The sequence below is a fragment of the Pinus tabuliformis genome, chromosome 5_1 (genome assembly GCF_031772625.1).
Source record: "Pinus tabuliformis cultivar Carrire ecotype Pingquan chromosome 5_1, CPIR1, whole genome shotgun sequence".
NCBI lineage: Eukaryota > Viridiplantae > Streptophyta > Pinopsida > Pinales > Pinaceae > Pinus > Pinus tabuliformis.
The window spans coordinates 17,446,462-17,471,738 of record NC_142305.1 but is presented as its reverse complement, the minus strand read 5'-3'; the positions used below and the strand labels follow the sequence as shown (position 1 = coordinate 17,471,738).

The window sequence follows — 25,277 nt, the reverse complement described above, 5'->3', positions numbered from 1 at the left end:
GCGCTCTCTGTCACTTGGTCTCTGCTTGTTCCGTTAATTAGTTGTTTTCACTGTACAGATTGACTACAACTTAAGCGCTCCCGGTTGGCTGTGTTCATCCTCGCCTCCGAAGGTAACCTATGGTTCTCTGTTTTACTCTATCCCTGCTCCTGTTGCAACTTCTCACGGTTCTTGTTCCTTGTTTCAGCTGGGGTTATCAGGGTCGGTTCCGCCGGTCTCCTTGTCAAATTGACTGTAAGTGCTGTGCGCTTCCTTCGTTTCACACCTCCATTTCTTTTTTGTATCAATTTACCTTTGGTTTGCCCAAACTCCGTTCTAACCTGGCTCTGTTTTGTGTGCAGGTTGTCTTGGTGGCTAGCTGTCGAGGGTTTGTCCACATTCAACCTTCGGTTACCACTTGAACCTGGCTAATCTCGCAAACTGGTAGGGTTTGCTCCGACCTTAATGTAACTGTAGGCTATGGAGGGTTTGATAGTTTAGGTGCTAGCTCTGTTATGGCTGTAGTGTGTCGGCCATGCCTCTTCCGGCGTTTTGTGACTCTCGTGTCTCTGTTCTAATGTAACAATTTATATGGCCGCATCTCTGAAGGTGTTTGGTGATTGACAAAGCTCAGGAAGTTTGTAATTTGTGTTGGTTTGTGACAACCCACAGTTATGTGGTGAATCGTATTAAATTAACCTCCCTTTCTGCATACAGTATTTGTGTTATTTTATAAAGGAAATGAAACAGTAGTTCGTATTTCTTGGTACCTGTTTGTCTTTGCAACAGCTGAAAGGTTCTGTACTTTTGCTTGCTGGAAATGTATGTCCGTAGCGCTTCCTTTGTTGTCTCGATTCAAATGGGTGTCTGTAGAACTTCTGTTGTTGACTCGATTTCAAATGGGTGACTGCAGAACTCCTTTCGTTATCTCGATTCCTGTTACAGTTAATGGCTATTTGTTCCAATCTCGTTCTTAGAACATACAGAAAGAATTTTATACACGCATGTGAAAATATCAACAGTAGGTTATTTCGTTGGGAAAAATAAGATATAGCATTATTGTATTATAGAGGTTTTGTTTTGCTGTCTCTTTCTCTTGTGCTGGAGGGGTCTCCCCTTTTTGTTTTTTTTCCCGTTTTTAAGTACATGGAGAGCATAACTGCTTCCCCTTTTTCGGTTGAACTGTTCAACCAGAATTTTATAACTGCCATCCAGTTTCTTTTAATAAAGAGTTAACTAAATGCTATTCATCTCCTAAGCTAAAACAACTTACAATTATAATGTTGTGGTCTCTAACGACCTTCTGAAAGAAAATGAAGCAAACAATAATTAAAAAGAAACAACAACAAGCCTAATGACCTGTCCACCTAAGCACGTAATCTTTGTCCTGTTTCTGTTCTCCTTCCATGAGTCAGTCAACTGCCATTCGTCTCCTCAGAGCTGGATGCTCCTGCATCACAAAATCCCTACCTCCAGCTTAAGCAAGGTTGGTATAAGGATGCCCAATCTTGGCTTGACCATTGGGGGATAAAGGGGGAGATCATCTTGGAGAATAAGGATATTATTAAAAACATTGTTACTTCTAAATTTAAGGATAAGTTGTGGGATGATAAGGAGTTAGAAGGAAAAATGAAGTTAAGGTATTTTAAGGAGTTGATAAACCCCACCCTCGCTAACCAAAGTTATCTTTTTGTCTTGACTAGTGCTAAGAAGAAAATAATCATTGCAAAGCTAAAAACTAATTCTCATGAGCTTCGAAGTGAAACTGGGCATTGGTCTATTTCCAAAGCACCTTGGGACAAAAGAGTCTACCCCCTTTGTGGTAATAAGAGAGTTGAAGATGAAGAGCACTTTTTTTCGATTGCCTAACTCTTACATCCTTTTTCTATTCCAAAACATTTGTCACACTACCAGCCTTCTCGACTTGTTCAGTCAACAAAACTACAATGATCTCAGAATGCTTCTCTCCCTTCTTTATGATCATAGAAATAAAATATTAAAGAGTCTCAGTTAATTGCTTACTTTCTTAAGGTATCATATTGGTCTTAGTGTATGTTAACCTCTCCACCAAAATCATCATCGTTATAAATATAATTAAACATGGTTATTTGCGATTGAATCAAAATTAAGTATAGTCAATAATAGTTTTATATAGCTAACTATAGTGAATTATATTTAAGTTTGATTTACTATGTTTATTTAATAAAAAATAATTATAATAAACTACGCTCAACTATGTTATTTATGTTAAATTATTTAGAGTTAACATTGTCTATTATAGGTAATCATATTTAATTATGTGTAACCATAAAAATATTATGATTCATAAGTCAATCATAAAAACATAATCAACCATATCTAGCCAAACACGACTAAACATAGTCAACATAAATCATGGTATAACATATCAACCACAATCAATCATATTTTGTAAATATTTTATTATTCATTATATTAATATTTTAATTGAAAATTTTACTATTAATCCCTACATACTAAATCATTAACTTATTAAATAAAATAACTATATAATTATAAGTGATTAATATATAGATTAACATCATAATTTTTCCAAAGTAAAAAATAATGCCATCTTTATATAATGAGGCTAATAAACTTTAAATATATTACTAGTCTTTGCTTGGACTATCGCATTCCCCTCGTGGTCAACTCTGCATATTTTATTTTTTTTTGCACTTTTAACCAAAGTTTCATTAAAATGATCAATATTTCTATTTTCCTATAAATTCAAAAATAATTTTGCAATTTTTTTGGAAGTCTTATTTCTAATTTTTGATTGGCTTAGCAATCTTTGATATGACATAGTTAACCTCGTGGAGAGCATTTTATTTTCGACATTTATCAACCCATAATTTATTTAAAAAAATAAAAATAAAAAAATACTAATTTTGTGAGTGGTCAGCTCATCGGTGAGTACTCTGACACTAACAATGTTATACTTGACCTTGCTATTCCTGACACTGTTACTGCTTTTCCCAATGTTGTCAGTCCCTTACGTTGGAGGGGGCTAAAATCTCTGTAGATTGTTGAAGAGCAAAGCTCTGCACACTAGTTTCCCATACATTATAATTCTCTGTACAAACTAGTTTTGGACAACTTCTGTATCCTCGCACAATACCATTTTCCAAACTCCCGTGTTTGTGTGAAGACATATTAACAATTAAAATACTCCAAAAAGCTATTAACTTGGAACACAAAGATTCCTCAGAGTGGCTTCCCGCACATTACAATTAAAAACCGTATATTCAAATTATAAAAATGTAATTGTAGCTCGATCTAGCTTTAAACAATATATTCAAATTATTAAAAATTTAATTACACAATGAATGAATGATTGTGTGGGAGTTTAGAGAAAGCACATTTCTCTGTAGAATCAACTTCTTTGCACTACTACTACAAGCTATATGCTATCTTTTACTATGCATATGCTTGATGTGAGAAATCATTCCTTTATGATGTTTTCTAATGTCAAAAACATGAATAAAACTATATATTCAAATTATTAAAAGCATAATTATTTTTTAATTTCAAAAACATAAAATAAAGCTATAGATTCAAATTATTAAAAGATTAATTGTAACTCATTTCTTCTTTAAACTATATATTCAAATTATTAATCCTTTATGATGTTTTTTAATTTCGAAAACATAAATAAAACTATATAGTCAAATGATTAAAAATGTAATTGTTTTTTAATTTTGAAAACAAGAATAAAACTATATATTCAAGTTATTAAAAACTTAATTACGCAACGAGTGAATGGTTGTGTCGAAGTCCACAGAAAACACATTTCTTCGCACAATCAACTTCTCTACACTACTACTGAAAACGATATCTTATCCTTTATTATGCATATGCTTGACGTGAAAAATCATTCCTTTATGATGTTTTTTAATTTTGAAAACATGAATAAAACTATATATTCAAATTATTAAAAACGTAATTGTTTTTTAATTTTGAAAATAAAAATAAAACTATATATTCAAATTATTAAAAACTTAATTGCACAACATGAGTGGATGTTGTGCCAGAGTGAGGAAAAAACACATTTCTCGAACAATCAACTTCTCCACACTACTATTGTGAATGATATCTCTAAGAATATTGCAATTTCCAAAAGCATACGCCTCCTCAAAAATTTGATAGAACATTTCATGTCAATTATACTATTGTTGAAGCTTGTGCAAAAAAAATTCACTATGTAGAGAGATTTGTGCAGAAGGCTTTCACTGTGTAGAGAGATGCATATGGTTGATGTGTTTGACTTTTTAAATTGGATATTTCGATTTGAACCATTTTAGCAGTGCCTCCACGCAATTAAAATGAAAGCAAAAATCTCCTCACAAACCATTAACGATACAAATGTAAATGAAAGCATAAAGAATAACTAATATCTATTAATTAGTTAGCTGCCCAGAATTAATTATGAAACTATAAACAATAGCAACACAACAGTGATAACAAAATGAATAGAAAATTGAACTATAACTATTAATAACTATAATAATTAAACAACAACAATAGTTTCCTCAAACTATCACAATTTTACGCAGTAAGGCTTTCCCTTTGAGAAAGACTCCCTAGGTCTTGCACCATTATGCACCTTCATATTTAATGTTAGATGATTGAACAATAGTCAACCGTCAAATTAATAGTCAGTTAATAATTAATAAAAAATTGAAGTTAATAGTGAGTTAATTGTTAAGTTAATAGTTAATAATAATTAATAAAAAAAATAAAAATTTAAGTCCTAGGAAACTCATTTTAACTGTTTTCCTTCTGTGTCTTCATATCAAGAGAGGGAGATGCAAGAGGTTCATGCATGGTATACTTGAAAGAGGATGACACTTCCAAATTTCCAGGCCGAGTTGAGGAACAGTAAAATAGTTCCTAATAAGCCCAGATCTTTTTGTGAGGGTAAGTTTATGGGGACCATCAAATTACCAGGGGAAAGACCTGAACCGTCTAGCACATCAATGCAATTAGAACCACATATGCATTCAAGCCAAGTTGTAGTAAAATCACCAAAGACAATTTGTAAAAAAGAGTCATTGGCAAGTTTCTTTGTTTCGCTTTGTTAGTTTATCTTTTTGCATTGGGATTCATTGAGTTCCATGAAAGGAGAAAGAGGACAATAGATACAAAAAAAAGCCAAAGTAGAGAATAAATACAATAGACACAGCAAGACAAATATGTAAACTTTGCAGAGTATTATCCTATCATAAATTTGCTAGCAATAACTTGCTTTCTTATTTTATTATTTCCATGCAATGTTTTGTGCAAAGTTTAAACCAATTGATATGACCGTGCTTTTGGGCACCTTTGAAGCTCTATGTTAGTATATTAGGTTTATTTTCTATAACTGTTATTAGCAAAAACTAAATATTCTTACGATTTACTATCTTTATTTCTCTAGAAAAATCTATGTATATAACTTGATCTTCCTTGTTTTCTGGGCATTTTAACAGTTTCATCCCCAATAATACTCTCAGTCTTGGAAGGTGCCAAGAGGACATCCTTTCCACAAAGCTTGTGACTAAATTAACCTAAGAAAAATAAGCTCGGTGCTATGGATATTGAAACTTGGGACTTGTAGGAGGCGATTTGAGATTGAAGAATATACCCAACCATAATAAAATGAAATTTGGAAGAATGAAAACCTTTTCATTTCCATCTTAGGGAAATTCATAGGATCTAGAGTAAAATCCTTGATGTTATCCATATAATCAATGTTTGTCCAACTCTCCATTTTTATTGACTCTGATACATTGTACAAATTGTACCAAGTTCCTTTTAGAAAATTGGCATCCATAGTCCTTGCTATGTGCTTTAAAATAGGGGAGACCAAGCGTAACATATATTTACCAACTATTAAACTTTATACATAAATAAAGATAACATGCAACCAAAATTTATTTACCCTTAGTTGACAACCAAATCTTCTCCTTTATCTATCTATCTATCTATCTATCTATCTATCTATCTATCTATATATATATATATATATATATATATATATATATATATATATATATATATATATATATATATATATATATATTGTGAATTTATGCAGACAAGATGGGTCTCAGTGAAGTAATGTGGTTTAAGGTCATATTTTTATTATAAAATAAATCTAGTAGCTCAGCTCTCAGTACATGATGGGTTGTCAATTTAATGCTCTGGTGTCCGACACTAGAAGGATTTGGTTACTCAAGACACTTGGCATCATTTGTTCCGTGCGATAAGGGTTTGGAAATTTGACGGTCCTCGACGTCCAGGGTTTACTGAGGTAACCGTTTCCTCTACCTCCTATGGCAAATGGAATCATTTGAGTTGTGTCATACCTTCGGTTATTTGCTCTGCAACTGAGAAAAAACTTGTTTGCAACGATGAGGGTTTTAGTCCGTCCAAGCCCGGTTTGATGGTGAGTTACAACATACACCACCCTACCGGTACTCCGCAACCTTTTTGCCTTTCTCCTCGAGTCATATTCTTTTCACCAGTTTCCATCCCTGTCTTGAAGGTGCACAAGCAAGATTTTATGTTCATTTGGTCTTACTATGCAAGTAATTATTGCTTCTGCCAGCTTTCCACTCGAAATGGAGGTGAACTCGGAGATATTCACGCTCGAAGAGCTAATCTTATAGTTTAAATAGGTTTTTGGTTTTATGTTCCTAACTAAGCGGCTACTAATTCTGTAATGGCATAGGTGGGCTTCACAACTCCAATTCCAACTTTCAAGTACCTTTCAGCTCAGCTGAGTTATGATTTGAAATTATCATTGAGGGATTCTTTTTAACAGTGTTTACATTGGAATTTCAGGTACCAACCCATATAGAACCACTACCCTTGCTGGTGTGCTAATCTCAGAGGCATCATACTCATGTATTGTTAACACCTTCTACCTTTCAGGTTGGTTTTACTGTTGAACCCCATGGCGGCTTATCTCTCTCATATAATTTTGTTTGCTTTGTTTCTACACATGAGATTGCTCCACTGGGTACTACCCTAGCTTTTCTGGGTGAAGACGTGAAGATTTGGCAGAGGCTACAAGCCAGACATGTTTTGTAATTATACACTTGTTATTTAATGTATGTTTTGGTCACTCGGTGAGCCGAGGTGAAATACATTCTTCATGGCACAGTTTGATATATGTTTGGCTCCTCTGAGGGTTTGATACTTGTCTAATTCATGATGGGTCTGCATAATTTGGCTTGTAAACTTTTCGAGAGTTGGATATGGTGTTGATGGAAGTAATTAGCACTTTTATGGTTTATTACTCTATCAATTTTTTTTTGGTTTCCTTCATTGAAGCTTGTCTGTCTTGGATACATCTGACTCCACAGAGTCTATGCATGGATCGTTTTTGGTTAATTTATGAAAGTATGGAGCTGCAATAACTCGTTTTACCAAAATATGACTGAGTATTGATCAACCATTGAATTCAGTGGTGAATTTTACCAGTTATTAAATTTAGAAAGAATTAGCTTCGCTCTTAACCTTCCTTACAGTTTTCATGTATGTAGTTTGATTCTCCCATCATGTGACTTTTTTGAAAATATGCTGAGCTTTTTACTTGTGGTTGTCATATATTTTATAAATGTATACTTTATTCAATTAGGATGTTGCATATGCAGAATAGTAACAATGCTCTGTTTAAATATATAAGATATTTTGTATGCAGAATAATAAAAATTCCCTGTTGCCCATGGGGTTTTGGATTGACGGTGAATGGGTGTCTTGTTAAGGCACTCCTTGCGATAGGTCACTGGTTCAAATCCCCGTGGGTACTTAGGTTAGTCTTAACTAGAAAAAAAAATAAAAATTCCCTGTTTAAATATATATGTTGTTTCGTCCTAGCTTATGACATAGAACAGACGATTCCAAAACACCTAGCACATGCATAATCCTTACAATAATTCATGTACTATTATTCATCAATCATCGTAGAATCATTATTCTAATACTGATCAATCATTAATAGCATAATTATTTCAATAATCATTAATTTATAAGAGTTTGAATTCTTATCTATTCATCGCCTTGTAGTTCCTCTTTGGGAAGATCTCACCACCCAACCGTGAGTCTGGAAATTACATCCAAACTCTCCCCCGAGCTCTTCCTCTTGCGAACAATAATATGAGTCTGTTACATTCAAGTATCTTGGGCAGCAAGACTCATTGTCTAACCTAAAGTCACATACCTCTCTGACTGTACTCAAGTTTTTCGCACTGGTTTATTCGACCTAGCTCAAGGAATTCTTGATAGCAATATTTTTCTCCCTTGACCCATCTTGTATTTTTTATTTTCTTGTCTTCTCCAGCCCCCTAGGACTTCCTTGAATTCCTCTTTTGAGGAGACAGGTGAGTAACCACTTTAACTATCTCAAGAGGTTAACAAATGTTTTTAGTTCTTGTCAAAATACTTTAACTCTTAATATTCATTAATTATAAAATAAATATGTTCTGGCCTCCCAGCCATCATTCCTTAATGTTCCGTGTCAATTATTTGATGACAAAGTCATAAAGTAAAAAGATAAAGTGATAAGTAAAACTTAGTAATCCAAATTAACTGTCTATGTAACATGGGGTGTTACATCTCCCCCCCCCCCCCCTTATGAGGAACATTGTCCCTAGTGTTCTTCTTGATTTATGAAAATAATGTTGGATAAGCTTTCCGTGTAAAATCCTCTTCTTCCCAGGTGGCCTCTTTTGGGCCAAAGTACTTCCATTGCACTTTAACCTATGTGACGGCTCGTTTCTGCAAGGTTGTTTCTCTCCGCTCGAAATATGAAGAGGTTCTGCCAGAAACTCTCCTTCTGGTTCGACCTACACATTTTACAACCTACTGTCATAAACTTTTCAAAAAAGAAAGTTATACATTATTTGTTCTATTAACTTATTACCTGTACATTTTCCTAGTTAATTATATGTTGAGGGTTGTACACATATTTGTTTTAACAAGGAGACATGGAAGACATTATGAACCGAGATATGACTTGGTAATGTGAGGTTGTACGTTACAGGTCCAATCCATTCCAAAACTTGAAAAGGACCATAGTACTGAGGTGCTAACTTAGCACAAACCCTCCACTGCAAGGTTCTTTTTCTTGGATTTGCTGTCAAATACATTTGATCCCCTACCTGGAATTTTGAATACATTCTTCTTTTATCTACATAAACCTTTTGTCTATCTTGGGAAGCTTTTAAATTCTGACGAATTTTCTTAACTGTCCCCTCCATGTTGGTTAACATATTAGGACGGAATGTTAGTCTATTGACAGGACTATTCCAATCTATGGGCACCCTGCACTTTCTTCCATATAACACCTCAAAGGGGCTCATGCCCAATGACTCATGGTATCTGTTATTATAAGAAACCTACACTAAATGGAGGTAATCTTCCCACTTATGCGGCTGTTGCATCACAAACATTCTTAAAATGTCCTCTAGAATTTGATTCACTCACTCTATACGACTATCTGTCTATGGGTGTTATGTAGTACTAAATTGAATCTGTGTATGCAATCTAGAAAAGAGTGTTTTCCAAAAATTAGATGTAAATTTTACATCCCTGCTAGAGATTACCACCTTGGGTATCCCATGCAATTTGAAAATTTCTCTCATAAAAATGTCTGCAATTTCAACAGTTTTGTAAGTGCATTTTACTGGTATGAAGTGAGCAGTTTTTCTTAGCTTATCATCCACCACCATAATTGAGTCATGTTGCTTCTTGGTGCGAGGTAAATCAATGATGAAATCCAGGGTAATTGTCTCCATTTCCACTCACGGATGGGCAACGGTTGTAGTAGCCCAGCGGGATGTTGATGTTCTGCCTTCACTAATTGACACTCCAAACATTTAGTTAGGTATGCAATAATATCTTTTCTTAAACCTAGCTAGAAACAACCTTTCCTAATAACAGAAAGTAGTTTCTGGTAACCTGGGTGGGCAACATATTGTTTCTTGTGAAATTCATCTAATATCAATTGTTTGACAGAATTTTGATTAGGAACATAGATTCGATTTCTAAAAGTTATCATTTTATCTAGATTTATGCCACATTCAGACTTTCCCCCTTCCTATGGGCATCAATTTCCTGCTACCAAAGAAACGCATACTCTAGATCCTTAAGGGATGCTTCCTTAATTATATCAGGGATATTTGATCATACCTGGCTGAATTGCACCTCATAGATACAATGAATTTTTCTTCTTAATGCATCGACTACCCAATTTTCTTTCCCCTTAAGGTGCTTCATTTAAAAGTAAAATTCACTCAAGAATGTTGTCCATCTGGCCTGTCGGGCATTTAGTCTGGATTGGTTAAAGAAATTTGTAAGACTACTATGATCCACTAATAGCATAAATTTCTTTCCCAGTAGGTAGTTTTGCCACATTTTAAGTGCATGCACTATTTCTATTAAGTGAAGGTCATAAGGAGAATATCATTACTCATATTCTTTCAATTTGCAGGATTCATAAGCTATAACTTTCCCTTCTTGCATTAATACTCTGCCAATGCCTTCCTTACTTGCATCTGTGCAAACCATGAAAAAATTCTCCGGTCTACTACCTTTAGTACAGGTGCAATAGTAAGTAAACCTTTTAATCGTTCATAGCTTTGCTGGCATTCAACTATCCACCGGAAAGTTCGCCCTTTTTTCTGTAACAAGGTCATGGGAAAGGAAATTTTCAAGAATCCTTCAATGAACCGATGGTAATAACCAGCTAGACCCAAGAAGGATTAACATTAGCAACATTCTTCGTGGTGGTCCATTCCATAATGGTTTTAATCTTCTTCGGATCCATTGTTATACCCTCTACTTATATGACATGACCAAGATACTGTATTTGGCTTTTGCAGAAGTCACACTCACTATACTTAGCATATAATTGATTGTCTCACAGGCTCTAGAACACCATTCTCAAGTAATTTTCATGTTCCACCTGATTCTTGGAGTAAAACAATATATCATCAATAAAAATCAACGCAAACTTATCTAATTATGGCTGAAAAATACCGTGCATTAGACTCATAAAAGTGGTTGGGGAATTTGTAAGGCCAAAGTGTAATACTATGAATTCGTAATGACCATAACGAGTTTGAAACACAGTTTTAAAAATAACTTCTTCCTTAATCCTTATTTGATGATAGCCGGACCTTAGATCAATTTTTGAGAACACACTATCTCCTCGAACTTGATCAAATAAATCGTCAATGCGTGGTAAAGGGTATTTATTTTTGATAGTTAGTTTATTCAACTGACGATAATCAATACACAATCTTAAAGTTCCATCCTTTCTTTGTACAAACAGTACGGGGGATCCCCAGGGGGACACACTAGGGCGAATGTAACCTTTATCAAGAAATTCTTGCAGTTGCATTTTGAGTTCTATTAACTCAAGTATGCTCATGCAATAAGGAGTTCTGGAAACAAGAGATGCACCAGGAACTAGTTCAATCATAAAATCGATATCACACTTAGGTGGTAGTCCAGGAATGGATTCAGGGAACACATCAACAAAGTATTGAATGATGAGAATATTTTCCAAGGAAGTCATTTTTCTCTTGGAATTTGTGTATCCTACATGGATAGTGTAAATCTGACAGCCTTTTCTAATGAATTTCCCCATTTGGTTAGCAGTAATAAGACACAAGTTAATATTTTTATTGATTCCTTGTCTTTCCTCTCTCTGTCTTGACTCAGTAAGGTAGCTAATAGATTTTTCCTTGCAATCAACTAAGGACCAGTGTCCTTCGAACTAATCCATCCCTATCAGTACATCATACGAACCCAAAGGGAGTATATTTAGATTAATGTAAATCTGTTGTCCGGAAATAGTTATAAGACAACACTATGTTTTTTCAGCTACCCTTCTCTTTGCCCCTGTGGCTAGTTGAACTAACCAAGGTTTTTAAAATTTACTGCTTTGCAGTTAGCATCTCTATACAACCCTAGCAAAAACATAGCTTAGGCTAGCACCTGGCTCAAACAAAATAGAGATAGGTTGATTAGAGATCATACCTTCACACTCAATCATGGTGGGATGGTATTCGTCTTGATGGTCATCAAGCGCAACATTAATTCTAGGCATACTCCTTGCCACCTCCCCCACTACGGAAGCTTCTTTCATGTTTGAAATTCGTTATGTCCTTGCCCTATGCAGGAAGTTTTTGTAATAATGGGGTTCTCCACATCCCCAACACTGCAGGGGCTCTTTATGTTGTTGATCATTGACAGGCCTATTAATCTGCTCCGTCTGTCTATTTTCAGTAGATGTTGGGACCTTTGACTGATTCCTTGTTGGAAATTTATTGAAGGGCCTTTGTTACACATTCCTTCCATTGGTAGATTTTGTTTGTCTACTTGGGGGTAAATTTCTCCCCCTCTGGCTCAATCCTCCTTTTGATCCTTCACTCTTACATTTCATTTGTTGATAATAGATACGGGCTTTTCACACTGCATCATCCATTTTCCTTAGGTAATCAACTTCTAGCTTTTCCTTCATAAAGTTAGCTAGAGTACTAATAAAACATTGAATCTTGGCCTTTTCTTCCTACATATACGGTACATACCGTAATAGGGAGGTAAATCGTTTCACATATTCATCCATGGTCAAGGATCGCAACCTTAAATTATGGAACTCCTTTTATTTTTCATCATAATAATGCTTTGTTAAGTATTTATCCTTTAAATTCTTTTGAAATTCTTTCCATGTAACTTGTTCTTCGTCAATTTTTCTTATATTTTTTATTTCCTTCCACCAAAGGGTGGCCTAACCTGTTAATTGATAAACTACCAGTCATGCCTTCAGTTTATCATTGTAGTCATAGATATGGAAATATTTACTCATGTCGATCAACCATGATTCTGCTGCTTCCTTGGACTCTCCCTCAAATGTTGATGGTTTTATATTTTTGAATTCCCCTTGTAATTCCATTTTTTGTCTTTTTGTTTTTCGCTGGTCAGAAACATTATCAGAACGTCCTTCTTCATCTTCCTCATATCTTTCTACCGACTCAGCATTATCTTCTCCTTGATGGACCGTCATGCTTTTCTCCCTATTACCAGCATTGGGGTCTGGTACCCATTGATTCTGTCGGTCGAACAAACTTATAAGGATTATTTCTTGCTCTTGCCATAACCATTTATTGTCTGTCCTTAAATTTATTATCTCAGCACGTAACTATTGAATAGTTTCAAGTAAGGCAACATTGGCTTCTCAAGATTCTTCTCCCAGATGTATCCACATGTCGGGGTTGGACCCTACATAAGTTGCTCTGGCTAGTTTGGTTGTCTTGGACCCATCTACATTCTGCTCCTCGGTGCTTGTCTCTGTGTTCACATTCACATTCACTTAGTTTGATTATTTTGTATTATACATATCCCAGAAGCCTCAATGTGTGAACTCGGTTTTGATACCACTTGTAACAGATATTTACAAACTATTAGACTTTATATGTAGATAAAAATAGCATGCAACGAAAATTTATTTACCCTTTGTTGATAACCAAACCTTCTCCTTTCTATATATATATATATATATATATATATATATATATATATATATATATATATATCGGGAATTTATGCTGACAAGACAGGTCTCAGTGAAGTACTGTGGTTTAATGTCATATTTTTATTATAAAATAACTCTGGTAGCTCAGCTCTCAATACATGATGGATTTCCAATTTAATGCTATGGTGTCTGAAATTAGAAGGATCTTGTTACTCAAGACACTTGCCATTATTTGCTCCATGTGATCAGGGTTTGGAAATCTGACGATCCTCGACGTACAAGTTTTATTGAGGTGATTTTTTCCTACTGTTATCTCGGTTATCTTCTCTGCAACTAAGAAAAACCTTCTCTACAACAATGAGGTTTTCAATCCATCCAAGCCTAGTTTGATGGTGAGCTGCAAGATACACCACCCTATAGGTACTCCGCAACATTTTTGCCTTTCTCTTTGATTCAGATTCTTTTCACCAGTTTTGATCCAGGTGGATATTGGTGGCCACCTGCCAAGTCCACCTGGACCCCCACCATTGTCTTTCTCAGCATTTTTAGTTTCCTTAATTGTAGCACAACTTACTATTTTTAGCAGTTTTTCGGGTCCTGAACTTCCGGAGCCGTTTTGAGGCCCTAAACGACGTTTTTTGGGGAATCCAGGGGCAACATGGGTCCATCAATGTTGCCCGTTCCAACAATGATAGTGCTCGGATAGATCTTTCACACGTCAAACGGAGATCATATGCCAAAGTTACGACCCCGGGAAGTTGATGTACCAATTTACCCCCAAACGGGGCCCACAGTTTGGCGTTTCATCTCCTAGGGTTAGGTTTTGGAATGTTAAGGGTTTTCCATTGTTTCTCAACAATAAATAGGCCTTCGAGCCTCATTGTAACACAGTTCAGAGGCATGTAGCCATCACATCTCTTCTCAGAGATAAGCTACCATCGCCCTAGCTGGTTTATTTCCATTTCTGGTTGTAAGCATATTTCAGTATTTTTCCATTAATGAAATGAAGTATTATTTCCGCTGCATCTTTGTGTATACGGTTATCTCTGTAATTTGTTGCGTTCCTGTTTAAATCCGGATCAGTGGTATCAGAGCGGTCTGCTTTTTCTCTGTTTTTCTTTGCATGTCCCCAACAAGGTCGGGATATAAGGAGTTAGGGCTTGAACTAGTTGAACCTTTGCAAGACCAGCCTCGCAAATCCCGACGACCTCCCATGGCGGACGAGAAGAAAGACGAGGGGGTAGGAGATCCCATCAAAATCTTGCTCGAAGAAGCCCTCGAGCGACAACGGAACGCGATGATGGACAGCTTTGCCCAGATCCTTCAGCGGCTACCCAGAAGCAACGCATCGGCTTCCAGCAGCTACTCTGGAAACACCACACCCTTTAAGGTACAAGTTAATTTTGAAATCCCCATATTCGAGGGTCAGATAGACGCAGATGCCGTAGATAAATGGTTAAATCTGCTAGAGGGTTATTTTTCTGTTCATGAATTTTCGAGTCGGGAAAAGATTGTTTTTGCTCTTCTCAAAGCAGCCCTCCACGTCAAGGATTGGTGGGAAACCTACTGCGAGCAGAAGGATGAAAGTACTGGCTCACTATTTTCAGCCGCACCCACCTGGGATTCGTTCCGGGATGCCATCAAGGAGCAGTACTACCCTGTCGGAAGCTATGAGGATGAATACATAAAGTGGACCATGCTGCGGCAGGGAAGGGACCAAGACGTGCCAGAGTTCACCAATCTTTTCCATACCCTTCGCACAAAGTTGGGTATCAAGGATTCGGAGCAACATTTGATACTCAAATACCGTGGCTGCCTGCACAAGTACATCCAGGAAGAAATACAATTCCTAAACATCCCCTCGCTCGGCGCAGCATACCGATATGCCGTCAAGGTCGAGCAGAAGTTTAAACAAAAGAAGCGAGACTTGGGTTCCGCGAATCCAAAGCAGGGGAAAGGTGCCCCTAAACCACAGAACAAAGGACAAAGCCAAGGCGGGACAGCCCAAGACAACCAGCCGAAGCCGCAAGCAAAGAACAGCGCCGCGAAGCCGAGAAAGGACACTGGGAAATGGTGCGAGTTCCATAAGAGCTCCACTCACAACACAAGTGAGTGTCGGGCCAAGCAGTCACTGGTGGCTGAGCTAAAGGTTTCAGAATCAGATGCATGTTCCGACTCTGAGTCAGAACCCGATAAGGGGTATGAAAAAGGGAAGCAGATCATTGATGCGGATCCCAGCGCCACTGTTGCTACCTCAAAGATCCAGAAAAATGAACCCGAAGATCCAGAGGAGGAGGAGCGTCTCTTCCACTCCCAGATGTGGGTAAAGGGCTCCCTGATACAGTTCATTGTTGATAGCGGGAGTCAAAAGAACCTCATTTCGGCAGAGGTCGTGAAGCGGTTGGGCTTACCGACCACAGCACATCCACAACCATACACCATTGGGTGGCTTCACCAAGGACGAGATCTTCGCGTGAGCCAGCAGTGTCGCCTTCCATACAACATCAAGCCCTTCACAGATGAGGTATTGTGTGACATTGCTCCCCTTGAAGTTTGTGATGTATTACTAGGACAACCATACTTGTGGAAGCGACATGCTGTGTATGAATCAAGGCCCCGTGCTGTTATTATTACATTGGGAAATAAGTTGTTCAGGATACCAGAGGTAGCACCACCTGCCGCCATCTCTTTGATTACTGCAAAACAATGCACTAAGATCATTTCCAAAACCAGGAAATTTGTTTTCCTGATGATACGCCCTCAAGGAAAGAAGAAGACAGTGGCCGCGGCCTCCAAACGGGGTCCCTCTGCACGACAACTACAGATGGACAAGGTTGTGGAGGAGTACGAGGACATCTTCACCTCCCCGGTAGGGGTTCCTCTGCACTGTCAAGTCAAGCACTCCATCGATCTGACCCCAGGTGCGCCGCTACCCAATGGACCAATTTATCGGCGCTCCGTTCTGGAGAACGATGAAATCAAGAGGCAGATTCAGGAGCTCCTGCAGAAAGGTCACATCCGTCTGAGTTCATCGCCCTGTGGGAACCCGATCGTGTTGGTACAGAAGAAGGATGGGACGTGGAGACTCTGTATTGACTATCGGGCGCTGAACAAGATCACTGTCCGTAATAGGTACCCGATCCCGCGGATTGATGACCTCCTAGACCAACTAAAGGGGGTGAAATATTTCAGCAAGATCGATCTGAAGTCAGGATATCACCAGGTACCAATCGAACCCTCCGATGTGTGGAAGACTGCCTTCAAATCCAAGGAGGGCCTCTTCGAATGGTTGGTCATGCCTTTCGGATTGACGAATGCTCCTGCAACCTTTATGAGGCTAATGGATGACATCTTGCGGCCATTCACCAACTCCTTTGTAGTAGTATACTTGGATGACATTCTGATCTTCAGCCAGAGTTGGGAAGAGCACCTCCACCACATCCGACAGGTTCTCCAAACACTGCGGCAACACAAGCTATGTGCCAATTTGGAGAAATGCACTTTTGGCATGACCCAGGTTCAGTATCTGGGATACAGCATTGATGAACAGGGGGTGCATGTCGATTCGGCCAAGATCCAAGTCATTCGGGATTGGCCCTCTCCAACCACTCTAACAGAGCTCCGCAGCTTTCTAGGTCTTGCCAACTTCTACCGCAGGTTTGTGTTGGGGTTTTATCATATTTCTTGGCCCTTCAGTCAAGTCACCAAGGGCGGGGCGAAAGCAAAATTCTTTTGGTCTGAATCTCAACAGAAGGCATTCAGGGAATTGAAGGATCGCCTCTGCACGGCACCAGTGCTCGCGTTACCAGATTTACAACAACCATTTGAGGTCGAGACAGATGCCTCTGACTATGCTATTGGGGCAGTCCTTACTCAACATGGACATCCAGTGGCATATCACAGTGAAACACTTTCAGACATAGTCCGGAAGTACCCCACTTATGATAAAGAGATGTATTCCATTGTACAGGCCTGCCGACAATGGAAGCATTACATTTTGGGGAAGGAAACGGTCATCCACACAGACCACCGACCTCTGCAGTTCATACAGACCCAAGGGAAGTTGCAGAATGATCGCCATCAGAAGTGGTCTACATACCTGCAACAGTTTCACTTGAATATCAAGTATAAAAAGGGCAGCACCAATAATGTTGCAGATTGCCTCAGTCGGCCACCGATCATGGCGCTAACCACCGTGCTCAACTCTTGTGGGCACGAGACTGCTGATTGGCCACTTCTCTACAAAAGCGACCCAGAATTCGGCCACACATACCAGACACTCTTGGAAGGTCGGCATGTTGCAGATTTTCACCTCCAGGACGCCCTATTATGCCACCTCGGTCACCTCTGTGTTCCTTCAAGCGAGCGTGCCAAGATGATTTGGGAAGCACACTACAGTCGGGCTGCTGGGCATTTCGGGGTCGAGAAAACAGTGGCAGTACTGCAAAATTATTTCTATTGGCCGAATCTTCGACAGGATGTTGGGAAGTACATCCAATCATGTACTGCCTGTGCCATTGCCAAACCGACCATTAAGAAGCACGGCCTCTATACCCCGTTGCCTACCCCTAGTTGACCTTGGGAATCCATTTCCATGGATTACATGTTAGGCCTTCCTTCCACTAAGCATGGAAATGACTGTGTTTTTGTGGTTGTCGACAGGTTCTCGAAGATGGCCATTATGATGGCCTGCAAGAAGAATATCACAGCAGAAGCCACTGCTAAACTCTTCTTTGAACGAGTGTGGGTGCCCTTTGGGATCCCACAGTCTATCATCTCAGATCGGGACAGTCGGTTTCTCAGCACATTTTGGTCCAGTCTTTGGTCAATGCTGGACACCAAACTCACGAAGTCCACAGCCTTCCATCCTCAAACTGATGGCCAGACAGAGGTTGTCAACAGGATGATTGTGCACATTCTGCGCATGTATAACTCAAAGCATCCACGCACATGGGACAAGAGCCTCCCCTATGTTTAGCACAGCTACAACCGAGCTCTTCACAGTTCCACTGGCCATAGCCCTTTTCAGGTAGGTTTGGGATTCCAACCACTATGCCCCATTGATGTGGCCATGCCCCGTGCAGCTACTCACATGAATTCAGCTCATGTCCAGTCCAAAACAGATAAGGCCACCAGCTTCATTGAGCGCATCCAACATATTCGCCAGCAGGTCCATGACATTCTTGAGAAATCAAATGCCAAATACAAGCAGCGACATGATCAACACCGGGTGCCACACAAGTTTCAGGTGGGCGACAAAGTCTGGTTGCATTTGCAAAAGGAACGCCTTACTGGAGCCTATCGGAAATTGAGACCACTCTGATATGGTCCTTACACCATTACTAAGGCTATGGGAGACAATGCATTTGAGCTCAGCATTCCCCCATTCCTTCGCCTGCACCCAGTGTTCAATGTGGACCACCTTTGGCCATACTTTCCACCATTGCTAGACACATCCAACATTGCAGAACAACTCAAACCCACAGAATTAAATCCAGATTGCATGGAACAAGCTGCAACTGATCGGATCATGGACACACAGATCAAGAACACTTGCCAACAGAATATCCAACTGTATCGAGTTGTCAAAGCAGGCCAACTCCTTCAGCAGGGCAAGTGGCTCACCAGGGAACAAGTTCAGCAGAAGTTTCCTCATCTCATGGAGGAGCTCAACGCAATGGGGACCATTGCTTCCTAAGGGGGGAGGAATGATCCAGGTGGATATTGGTGGCCACCTGCCAAGTCCACCTGGACCCCCACCATTGTCTTTCTCAGCATTTTCAGTTTCCTTAATTGTAGCACAACTTACTATTTTTAGTAGTTTTTCGGGTCCTGAACTTCCGGAGCCGTTTTGAGGCCCTAAACGACGTTTTTTGGGGAATCCAGGGGCAACATGGGTCCATGGAATGGACCGATGTTGCCCATTCCAACAATGATAGTGCTCGGATAGATCTTTCTAATGAGCTATTGTATGCGTCAAATGGAGATCATATGCCAAAGTTACGACCCCGGGAAGTTGATGTACCAATTTACCCCCAAACGGGGCCCACAGTTTGGCATTTCATCTCCTAGGGTTAGGTTTTGGAATGTTAAGGGTTTTCCATTGTTTCTCAACAATAAATAGGCCTTCGAGCCTCATTGTAACACAGTTCAGAGGCATGTAGCCATCACATCTCTTCTCAGAGATAAGCTACCATCGCCCTAGCTGGTTTATTTCCATTTCTGGTTGTAAGCATATTTCAGTATTTTTCCATTAATGAAATGAAGTATTATTTCCACTGTATCTTTGTGTATACGGTTATCTCTGTAATTTGTTGCGTTCCTGTTTAAATCCGGATCAAGTTTCCATCCCTATCTTGAAGGTGCACAGGCAAGATTTTATGTTCATTTGGTATTACTGTGCAAGTAATTCTTGCTTCTGCTAGCTTGCCACTCTGGATGGAGGTGAACGCGGAGATATTCGTGCTCAGAGAGGTAAGCCTATAGTTTAAACATGGTTTTGGTCTTATGTTCCTAACTGAGCGACTACTAAATTTGTTAAGGGATTCTTTTTAAGAGTGTTTACATTGGAATTTTAGGTACCAACCCATATCAAACCCCTCCCCTTGCTGGTGTGTTGGTGTGAGAAGAATCATACTCATGTACTGTAAATACCTTCTGGCTTGCAGGTTGGTTTTACTCCTTAACCACATGGCGACTTATCTCTCTCAGATATTTTCATTTTCTTTGTTGCTATGCATGAGATTGCTTCACTAGGTACTACCCTAGCTTTTCTGGGTGAAGGCGTGAAGATTTGGTAGAGGCTACAAGCTGGCCATGTTTTGTAATTGTACGCTTGTTATTTAATGTATGTTTTGGCCACTAAATGAGCCAAAGTGAAACACATTTCTCATGGCACAGTTTGATATATGTTTGGCCCCGCTGATTGTTCGATACTTGTCTAATTCATGATGGGTCTGCATAATTTGGCTTGTAAACTTTTTGAGATTTGGATATGGTGTCGATGGCAGTGATTAGCACTTTCATGGTTTATCACTCTATCGTTTTCTGTTTGGATTCCTTCATTGAAGCTTGTCTTTCTTGGATACATCTGATTCCATGGAGTCTATGCATGGATCATTTTTGGTTAATTTATGAATGTATGGGGCTGCAATAACTTGTCTTACCGAAATCTAATTGAGTATTGCTCGAACATTGAATTTGGTGATGAGTTTTACGAGTTATTAAATTTAGAAATAATTAGCTTCACTCTTAACCTTCCTTACAGTTTTCATGTATGTAGTTTTGATTCTCCCATCGTGTGACTATTTGGAAAATATGCTAAGCTTTTTACTTGTGATTGTCATATATTTTATAAATGCATACTTTATTCAAATAGGTTGTTGGATATGAAGAATAGTAACAATGCTCTATTTAAATATCTAGGTTGTTTCATATGCAGAGTAATAACAGTTCTTTGTTTAAATATATAGGTTGTTTTGTCCTATCTTATGACACAGAACAGACAATTCCGGAACACCTAGCATAGGCATAATCCTTACAATAATTCATCTGTTATTATTCATCAATCACTGTGGAATCATTATTCTAATACTCATCAATCATTAATAGCATCATTATTTCAGCAATCATTAAGTTATGAGTTTGAATGATTATCTATTCACCACCTTGTAGTTCTATAATTCCTCTTCAGAAAGATCTCACCACCCATCCATGAGTCTGGAAATTACGTCCAGACTCTCCCCCAATCTCTTCCTCCTGCGAAGAGTAATATGAGTTTGTTACATTCAGGTATCTTGGGCATCAAGACTCACTGTCCAGCCTCAAGTCACATACCTCTTTGACTGTACTCAAGGTTTTCCCACTGGTTTATTCCACCCAGCTCAAGGAATTCTGGATAGAAATATCCTACTCCCTTGACCCATCAAGTATTTTTCCTTTTCCTATCTTCTCCAACCCCCTAGGCCTTCCTTGAATTCCTCTTTTGAGGAGACATGTGAGTAACCACTTTAACTGTCTTAGGAGGTTAACAACTATTTCTTTCAGTTCTTGTCAAAATAATTTAAATCTTAATTTTCATTAATTATAAAATAAATATGTTCTCACCTCCCAACCATCATTCTTTAATGTTTTGTGCCAAGTAATTGATGACAAAGTCATAAAGTAAAAAGATAAAGTAATAAGTAAAACATAGTAACCCAAATTAAGTGTCTATGTAATGTGGGGTGTTACACCAAGACCCCTTTAGCCAATAGAAATTGGGTGTTGATTCCTATTGCATTAGGATCCTCAAGGAATGTAAAGAATATAGGCCTTGCAGTTGAAGATTGTTTAGTGTGAGCTTGAAATGCCAATGTGTAAATATATGGATGAAATTCGTACCTTAGACCTAATGCTTTCCTTGTAGGCATTGTGACTGATTTCCACAAGTAAATCTCTTGGTGCTTTGTTCCCTTCATTGAGTGATCTCTAGAAAAATGATAAAAGGAACCCAATTTAATCCACCTATTGCAAATCTCTTCCATTGTGTTTTGTGAAAATCCACAAATATGACAATATGAGGATCAACATTGTAAGTATGGAGTACTAGAGATCATCCCATTTTGCCAATGCACGACATGGAACCCTGATTCAAGAAAGGTGCAATGAGTTAGTATGAATGGCCTCTTGTTTAGTATTATTTTCAGTGTTGTGCTTGTCATAATAGCCTCTAATAACCCATATAAATTATGATCATTATACTCCAAGATATCATTATAGCGAACTACACTAGCAGCCATAGTTTTGTTACCCAGTGGTCTGTCTGTTCCAAAAGAATTTATTTTGCAAGTGGGATCATCCCATCTAGTGGTGTTCACATTGCTACAAACTAAGCAACAATCTATATGTGCATATTTCCAATGGAATTCCCCTTCCTCTAGCAAGTAACATGTGATGCCACTACATAAGTTTCTACCTCCATGATATCTTAGAGGAAGGTGTATTTTCTTTTGTTTTTGAGTGTGGCCTTTCCATTGGGAGGTTTCCTCTCATTCCAAAAATGTTGCAGCCAATTTCTTTGGTTTATTTGTTGATGCTTTGAATCATTTTGTACAGGTTTTAGATTGGTGTGTGATTTCTTGTTTTCGGATAAGAAGTTAGCTAGTGTTAGGAAGGAATTTTCTACTGGTGATATTGACTATGAACTATTCTTTTAGGTTAATTTTCGGTTGAACTTATTTAGGGTAGATCTATGTGCCTTGTTCTTGTAGGTGCATATGCTTAAGAGGTGTTCATTCCTCTTGCTTTCTATAATGTTGTTTTTTCTTTGACAGTCATCAAAGAGAGGTTTTATGGAAAACTTCTGTGTCCAGAAGCATTTGGAGTGTACATATGCTTAGGGACAATACTCAATGGCAAGCTTCACTGAGGGTTTTGGTTTTGGACTCAAGTAGCATCTATTTCTACTAGTTTGGATCCATAAAAATGAGTTGGAAAATATTCTAATTTTGAGATGAATCTTATTTCTCTAGTAATACCAATAAGATGTTATTCTTCTTTTAAAATATATCAATTACTGAATTGAAGTTCTTTTAACATCCCACAAAGATCAAATAGTCTACGAGAGCTAAATTAATTTCTATTTATAAGTGGAATTATATAAACTCGTATTTTTTCAATACCTTTTTTGTTAGTTAGTGGTGTTCTCTTTTCTCAATTACATCATTTTTGTTGCTTGGTTTTCATATTACAAGTTTCCCACTTAAGTGAATTATAAGTGAGAAATGCTTCCATATTTATTATTTCAAAACTATGTTTATATGTACAAGTATTTGGAAAAGTTCTTACAAGTTAAAGATTGGTTGAACATGAAAGGGTTCTATCAAAGTTGTAAGAATAATGCAATGATGCTCTACATGGAACTTTAGAGAGAAAAAATGGAATTTGGCTATATTTCAAAAAATGGAAAGGCAAGGTCAAAATTGTACTCATTTTGTTTAAAAAAGTAGTGGATCTCAATGAAAATTGTCTATTGTAGATTCTATGAATTTTGTGTCTACTTGTACTTATATTTACGTAAATCTAAGGCTTTACATTACTTAGTCACAAAATGATTTTCATTACTCAGAGCCTTTTACACCAATGTTTGAGTGGCAAAAAAAATTAAACATCACTCAAAACTTGGAGGAGAATGGTTATGTATTTTCTGGGATGTGGTTATGAACTTACACTATGTTTAAATCCAATCAAATGATTGGACAAATGCCAGTGATTTGGTTGAAAAATATAAACAACTGAATGATCTTGGAAGCTCAAGCTTATTGATTCATGTATTTTTTTCCCAGATTTAATTATCTTCATGGCTTGCTTCTGCTTTCTACTAAATGAAGGATTTTAACATTGGTAGGATTTCTTTTGTGCAAAGATTTTTCAATAGGTAAGATTGTTGAGCTGCTTCTGACATGACTTGGAGGTTGAAGAGAAAATATTTAATATGGTCATATTAAACTAATCAACCTAAGTAACTTTTATGTGGAATTTGATAGACTGAAGTGATGCAACTATGAGAGATATACGTTTCCTTAGTGCTATGTGCAAATTATGGTTGCCCTTGAATATATAATGATAATAAATTTTGAAGTCTCTATTGCATCAATTTTCTCATGCTGCTAAAATTTTAAGATCTCCATGTGTTGAATTGCAAATTCATTAGAGACTATCATAGAAAATCTAAAAACACATTGGTTATAAAAATTAGTTGTGTCATAATCAAAGCAGTCACATATATTCAAGGTCATTACCTATCAAAACAATGGAAAGTTAGTTTTTCCTCTATCAACATCCACTCAGACTTAGGTTGTCATTAGTTTGTGAGAGAAAGTATTATCTCCTTTAATTGTTTTGTAATTCAATCATGTATTCTAGGACCTTTGTTATTTGTAGGTTTCAACCCTGTACAGAAATTACCTGCATACGAATTCTAAAACACAGAAAATAAACAATGCAAGAGCATAACACATAAAACACATATACACAGAGATTTTCCCCTGGATCCCAAAACCGGGACTACCAGCTTGATTTTTCATTATATTCCTTTCAATGATACAATACATATTTATACATGTCGAAGCATCCAATACCATGGACCAAAAACCATCGCGTCCAAAAAACCATGGACCGAAAACCATAGGTAGGGTCGCCCAACCTAATATAGGGTCCAAAAAAAAAATTCCAGGGTGCTGCCCCGAACCCCGTAGACGGTGGCTGCCCGCCCCCCTCAAACCCCACGGATAGGGGGGATTGTCGCCCCCCTGTGACCCCCCTGCTGTGCAATCGGCGCAACGAAGGGGGGCTCTGCCCCCCCTCTAACCCCCTGGTTCACTACATAGGTTAGACGTGGAAAGAATATAACACAACCCAACAATCTCCTGCTTGTTGTTTTCTTTCCACAGGGGGCCACAGGAGAGCTTAGTCATTTTTCCAGCCCTGAAATTCCCATTGTTTCTCTACACCAAGAGAACTTCTCAGAGCTCACAGATTTTGTCAATGCATCTGCAGTATTCTTTAAAGTGTCCACCTTTACCAACAACACCTTTTTGTCTTCTATCATATCCCTCACAAAGTGATACTGAACATCAATGTGCTTTATATTTGAATGATAAGCAGGGTTCTTTGCCAAGAAAATTGCACTTTGGCTGTCACATTCTATTCTTATAGCTCCCTGTACTAACCCCATACTTGAACACAATCTCTGCAACCAAACTGCTTCCTT

At 38.1% G+C, this 25,277-nt stretch overlaps 1 pseudogene; it reads right to left on the bottom strand.

The window, feature by feature from the left end:
- Positions 1 to 476: 476 nt before the first annotated feature.
- Positions 477 to 25,277, bottom strand: part of LOC149163308 (putative alpha-glucosidase Os06g0675700) — a 93,145-nt pseudogene continuing 68,344 nt past the window's right edge.